The following is a 7,500-nucleotide window of genomic DNA, read 5'->3' on the forward strand; positions in this document are numbered from 1 at the left end:
ACGTACGAAATTATTTGAAGAGAAAATCCAGTTTGGGCTTCTTACAAATATTAAGACGACCAGAAACACATTGAATATACAGACACTGATATTCTAAACAAAAACAATATATTTAATATGCAAGTTTAATCGTAGAAATATTTTATTAGTCGGAAACATCTTGCAATGTAGCAAACTCGGGAATGTCCCTTTAATATAGATAAATATGATGGGGAACACGGTTAACTTCTTGAAGGTAGATTAAATTGGTGTTCACATTTTATTAATGTATTCTATTTATGCACTGCTTATATAAGAAATTTTTTCTAGAAAATCTTAACATCATCGGCAGTGGAATTAATTTCATCTAAAACAACTTGCTGTGTTAATGTATACATGTACTAAACTGACACAAAACAAATGAGTCATACAACATGGCGAACTCAACTCGCTTCGTCAAAATATCCCCCACTGCGCTAGGTTTCTCTGAAAATAAATATGATTTGATCCACGTCAGCAAACTATTCAGCATAAAAATACATCTTACGATTGGAGCATACTGTTTGTGATTTACATACGAGCGAGACTGTGGCACGTCAACAATCAAGACAATGTAAAGAAGACTGAATCAGTTTCGGCTCGCAGTTTGTGACACGCCCACTTTCAAGAGTGAGTGAAGACTTTCCATGCTCCTATACCACTAAGGCTTCGAGCATGTCCACCCCGGGTTCCGTCTCTGGAGGCCAGGGGCCCAATTCGGGACAGAAATTACTTAGGACAATTTTGAAATTAAGCCAATGGGGAGCCCACTTTCAAATTCCCTGTATGTTCGGGTATATAGCGCAGGAACGTCTATCTGGGGTGGAAATGTTTGAAAATTCCCGATTGGCGATAATAATTTAAGGATTAAATGGCCATTTGGCAATGAGCCAGATAATACTATATTTTTTTTTTCAGATATTTTTTGTTTGTCTGATATTTGATTTGTTTAAATGTTTTATTTAAATTCTTTGAATATCAGGGCCATAGCTAGGATTTTTTATTTTTTAAAATTTTTATTTATTTATTTATTATTATTATATTATTATTATTATTATTATTATTATTATTTTATTTTTTAAATTATTATTATTATTTTATTTTTTTGGGTGGGGGGGGGGGGAGGGCAACTGAGTAGTTAATAGTTTATATATAGGCTTACATTGTAAGATGTTTCCGACTTATACAATATTTCTGCGACTGAACTTACATATTAAATGTATTTTCTGGTTTGGAATGTCAGTGTCTGTATATTCAATGTGTTTCTGGTCGTCTTAATATTTGTAAGAAGCCCAAACTGGATTTTGTCTTCAAATAATTTCGTACGTAATAAAATTAAATTTAACCGAGTACAAATATTGGAACGACCAGGGATACGTTTTGTGTACGGCCACTGATGTTTTATGCAGAGAGATGTATTTGATATGTAATTACCAGTCGTTAAAAGGTCTTTGTTAGTCGATAACATCTTAAAAAGTGCAGCAAACTCAGGAATGTCCCTTTAATGTAATTGATTAATAAATTTTAATTTAATATATTCTCTATATTGAAATTAACTTTCATAATATGTGATGTATGAATGTACATATATGTATGTGTATGTGCATGAATATATACATGTGTTTTTGTAAGGCAATGATTCAAGGCTCCCCAACCTTGACACTGTCAACTGATCTGGGGGCAATAAACTCATTAAAAAAACAAGAAGGAAAAAAAAGGAGTAGTTAATAGTCTAAAACGCCTTAAACGGTTAAGAAGAGAATTTGCTTTATGTTTCTATAATTTTTTTCCCGCCCTGAACGTTGTTTTATTTTTATTTTTATTTTTGTTAATTAATTAAAAAAAAATTTTTCAGAGGAACTGTTCCGTGTTTACTTACCTTTGTAACGTGTATACGACTAAAAGATTCTCTGTGACAACTAAAATTCTTTTTTCTCCTGTACAGAGGAGCCGACCAAGGCCGGCACCTGTGCCCATGACAGGTGTGCGCTACAACAGCTTGCTCTGAATGTGCACGTAAAACTCTATGACCTGACCTGACCTGACTAAAATTACATATTAAAGATATTTTGTTGTTTATGATATCGGTAGGTGTAAGACCACTACATCCTCTTTCTCTCACTAACCACTAACCCACTGTTCTGGACAGACAGCCCCGATAGTTGAGGTATGTGCCCAGGACAGCGTGCTTGAACCTACTGTCACGGATTTAAGGACCTTATTTCTCTAAAAATGGATAATAAATAAAAAGTACATTAATTGTTGGAAACCAAATCTAGCTATCGCTATCACCTTAACTGAACCATGATGGTGTGAAATCCATGTCATCCCTCTCGGCAATTTTAGTTTTTGAATTATGGACCATTGTCATAATTCAATTATTTTTACAAAATGTCATTAATAAATGGAGTATGGTGGTTATGAAGATGGTTGAATAAAGTACATTTACGGACAAATCAAATTATTTTTGTTCAGGTAATACTTTGTTAGACCATTAAAGAGGTCAGTGGTCTGTAACAATATGCCTCTAATTGTATTAGGTACTGTGCAACCTACACGTATTGTCACATTTGTTGACTTAGTTAGACAAGCGAAAAGTAATGTAGTGACGTAGACTATTCTTCGGAAAAATATAACGCATTTACGGGTTAAAGCTCTTTCCAGAGAAACCATATCTGTTAGCTGGGTATTTCCAAATTAAAATAGGATATTATTGTCTATTGATATAAATCATGGTATACGTCAGCGACAGAAACTTGGAATATCTACACTGGTAGTTAATATCGAACTGAGTGTTATTAAAATGAAGATATTGTTTAACAGACAGTAAACAAATATTAATAAATCTTTGCTGATATATAAAACAAAACATTTTACCGATATATACTAGTATGTGTATATGTAAATATCATATTATTTCATTATTATTTTGTTCTTGCATTCAAATTGGCTCACATTGTATACAATATGATATTTATTTTACCTGTTTAACCGAAATAAAGAATAAATGAAATAACGAATTGAGATTTCTTTGGAGAAGATTTCATAATTGAAAACAACACACACACACACACACACACACACGCACACGCACACACGCATGCATACACACACACACACACATGCAAACATACATACACACACACACACACACACACACACACATGCACATGCATACATATATACATAGAGAGAGAGAGAGAGAGAGAGAGAGAGAGAGAGAGAGAGAGAGAGAGAGAGAGAGAGAGAGAGAGAGAGAGAGAGGAAAGGAAAGTGAAAGAGAGAGAGAGAGAACGAGTGGAAAAGAGAGAGAGAGAGAGAGAGAGAAGAGAGAGAGAGAGAGAGAGAGAGGGGGGGGGGGAGGGAGAGAGAGAGAGAGAGAGAGAGAGAGAGAGAGAGAGAGAGAGAGAGAGAGAGAGAGAGAGAGAGAGAGAGAGAGAGAGAGAGAGAGAGAGAGAGGAGGGGGGTAGTGGTGGAGGGGCAGCTACATAGATAATGAAACTGGCATCCCAGAGAACGAGTGAAAAAGAAAGAAAGCGAGAGGGGAGGGAGTGAGAGAAGGAAAGTGAAAGAGAGAGAGAGAGAGAGAGAGAGAGAGAGAGAGAGAGAGAGAGAGAGAGAGAGGAGAGGAAGGAAAGAAAGAGTGAGAGAAAGTGAGAGAGAGAGGAGGAGGGATGAAGGCAAGGAAAGTTAAAGAGAGACAGAGGAAAGGAAATATTTTATTTTACGACGCACTCAACACATTTTATTTACGGTTGTATGGCGCCAGACATATGGTAAAGGACCACACAGATATTGAGAGAGGAATCCCGCTGTCGCCACTTCATTTGCTACTATTTATGATTAGCAGTAAGGGATCTTTTATATGCACAATCCCATAGACAGGCTAGCACATACCACGGCCTTTGGTTAAAGACATTAGTCAAACAAAGAGTCAATGTTTTACAACTTTTATTTTTTACAGAATTGGCAAAGAGGCATTTCAAAATCCAATAAAGGTTTAACTTGTGGGTAAGGGGGGGACATTTCTTTGATTTCGTATAGCTAACCAATTTTCACCTATGCGGAACAGGACGATGAACCAATATTTATATATGAAACGGGCAATGTATCTTTCGTATTAGATGACGTTGGTGATGAATTTCAGGATACTTATTTATATGTACACATTTTACAGAAGATAGATGTACAGATATTCACAAATTTCTTTTTCAAGTACAAACTGTACACACAAATCTTATAGCTTTTTACTTATAAAAACTTAGGGAAGGAGGGCGAATATTAATCAAAAACATTTCTGTTTCCTCCTAAGACGTTTCATTATTACAGTTTTTAATAAATTTTTTTTTTGTCAAACCCTAGTCATTTTTGATGCTGTTATGTTATATATGTAGATATGCCAGGCTTCTAGATTTATGGTAGCCCCCCACTCCCATGACTAAGTTATACATTCAATGTTGGGGCTAGTAAATAACTACTATGGCCATGGCCCGAGAGGCTGAGTGAAAAAAAATGTGTCAAATGTTGGCAGTTAGAAAATCTATTTTGTAAATGATGAATATTCTTCTCTCTCCACGCCAACATGTTTTTAAGGCTCATCTCTGCGCCTCTTTAGGGTTGACATATCTTATTATTACTATTATTTAGTAAAACTGTATTAACTTAAAGTAAAGTAGGGCTAGTTGAACGCTTTAATTGTAGATAGTCAATATTTTAAATCACTAATCCAGGGCTAGTGGAATTTTATTTTAAAAAATTCTAGAATCCCTGATAATTTATGTATTCCTCAAATGCGAGACTGTCCCTGGTCGGGCAACTGACTTTATCAGAGATCGACCTGGAACGCGACGTGCCTAAACCTTTGAGGTACAGGGGCACGTCGAGAGAGTTCCGAGTCCAAGTGTAAATGCGAATCGAAAACGTTGGCCCTAGCGTAATAAAGTATACAGTTCTGTTCTGTTCTGTTCTGACGGTATATTTACAAGGGTTATTTTACTATAGCATGAAAGTAAACTAGTTTGAGGCCGAAGATACACAACACGTAGACAGCGTAACATGAACACAAAATCCAGATACACCCATAACACGTCAACTGGTTGTGGAATGTCCTGTCCAAACGTAGCATGGCTGATTAAGATCCTGACAAAAAGAAGAAAAAAGAAAGATAACAAACATTTAATATTTTAATGAGACACCCACCACACACACACATCCACACACAACACACAACACACCAACACACACCAGAAAACACCAAACACACACAGGCACAGGGGGGGGCACACTACACAGGCGAACGGGGAAAACACACAACGCGCTGGAACGCACTCCAGACACCAACACTTCAGCGCGCCACGCAAGAGAGTAGAGAGAAGAGACCAGGGAGAGAGAGAGAGAGGGAGAGGAGTACACACAGACTACACACACACACATGCACAGTACACCACACACAGCATACACACACACCACACCCACCACACACCACACCACCCGGAATCCAATATACATTAACATTTTGTATAGCATTGACATTGTTATTAAGGCCCTTTGTATGTTTGTACAGGTACTAATTGTTAGACATTAAAACAATTTAATTAATCTAATAAGATGCATCTGTTATTTATTTTTAGGGTGGGATCTAGCTACGTGACGGAGTCCTCGTCCGAGGTGTTTGGATCGAAAAATATCGAATTTTGAGATTGAGGTGTTTTTCCCCGTTCCAGTCAGTTTGCCCCACCACTGGTGTTATCAAAAGCCGTGGTATGGTCTATTGGAAACGTCTTGCATATCAAAGATTTTTTGGTGCTAATGGCAAAAACATAAATGGAAATTATCGTGGATGTAACGCCTCAATTTATTTGTGCACATGTAACTGAAGATATATTTCTTTTACATTTTACAAGAAACCTTAATAAACATCCTTGGTTATGTATGGGGAGGGGGGCATTTTGTTGTTCCACTGTCGATGTTTGTTTTGTTTTTTTCAGATACATTTCTTAATACTGTACCACGCCGTGCACCACGACTGGTATATATCAACAGGCCGTGGTATGTACTATCCTGTTTATTGGATGGTGCATATAAAAGAAACCCTTGCTATTAATGGAAAAACGTAGAAAATGTTTTGACATCCAATAGACCGATGATTAAAATAAATCGATGTGCTCTAGTGGTGTCGTTTAAACAAAACAACACTTTGTTCATGTACACACCTGTCACTACTCTTTTGCCACATCTGATATTTATGTGAACGGTTGCTGGCCCCTTTTCATTGGGAGCCGCACGTGTTGACAGTTGTTTGAACTGGGTCCCGGGAAGCTTTTTTGCGTTTCACCGTCTGGCCGTTCACTGTAACCGTTGCAGACGACTCACTTGTTGCCCCATGTTTGAATCTCTGGAAACACCTGGTTTAAATTCTAAAATAATAATACAACCCCACTAAAAATGTATGGGAAAGGACCACACAGGATATTGAGAGAGGAATCCCGCTGTCGCCACTTCATTTGCTACTATTTATGATTAGCAGTAAGGGATCTTTTATATGCACAATCCCATAGACAGGCTAGCACATACCACGGCCTTTGGTTAAAGACATTAGTCAAACAAAGAGTCAATGTTTTACAACTTTTATTTTTTACAGAATTGGCAAAGAGGCATTTCAAAATCCAATAAAGGTTTAACTTGTGTAATACATTTCTTTGATTTCGTATAGCTAACCAATTTTCACCTATCGGAACAGGACGATGAACCAATATTTTATATGAAACGGGAAATGTATCTTTCGTATTACTGATGACGTTGGTGATGAATTTCACTACTTATTTATATGTACACAATTTACAGAAGATAGATGTACATATATTCACAAATATTATTTTACAAGACCAAATGTACACAAAATCTTAAGTAGCTTTTTAATTATAAAACTATAGGCACCCTTAGAATATTATCAACAAACATTTCTGTTCCTCCTAAGACTTTCATTATTTACAGTTTATAAATTGTTTTTTTGTCAAAACCTGTCATCTTGATGCTGTTATGTTATATATGTATATATGCAAGGCTTCTAGATTATGGTAGCCCCACTCCCATGACTAGTTATATTCAATGTTGGGCTAGTAAATAACTACTATTGCCATGCCCGACGGCTAGTGATAAAAAATGTGTCAAATGTTGCAGTTAAATCTATTTTGTAAATGTGAATATTCTTCTCCCACGCCCAATGTTTTTAAGCTCTATCTCCCTCTTTAGGTGACATATCTTATTATTACTATTATTTAGTAAAACTGTATTAACTTAAAGTAAAGTAGGGCTAGTAAAGCTTTAATTGTAGATAGTCAATATTTTAAATCACTAATCCCATGGCTAGTGAATTTTATTTAAAAAAATTCTAGAAGCCCTGATATTTATGTATTCCTCAAATGCGAGTCTGTCCCTGGTCGGGCAACTGACTTTATCAGAGATCGGACCTGGAACGGACGT

At 36.4% G+C, this 7,500-nt stretch overlaps 1 long non-coding RNA gene across 3 annotated transcripts in view; it reads right to left on the reverse strand.

Moving 5' to 3' along the window:
* Positions 1 to 7,210: 7,210 nt before the first annotated feature.
* The window catches only part of LOC121377199, a 10,330-nt gene continuing 10,040 nt past the window's right edge, over positions 7,211 to 7,500 (reverse strand). For all 3 annotated transcript variants that reach the window (XR_005958593.1, XR_005958591.1, XR_005958592.1), the window contains exon 3: positions 7,211 to 7,500. This exon is cut by the window's right edge and continues 280 nt beyond it. This is a non-coding gene — a long non-coding RNA (uncharacterized LOC121377199).

This window comes from Gigantopelta aegis, chromosome 7 (assembly GCF_016097555.1).
Source record: "Gigantopelta aegis isolate Gae_Host chromosome 7, Gae_host_genome, whole genome shotgun sequence".
NCBI lineage: Eukaryota > Metazoa > Mollusca > Gastropoda > Neomphalida > Peltospiridae > Gigantopelta > Gigantopelta aegis.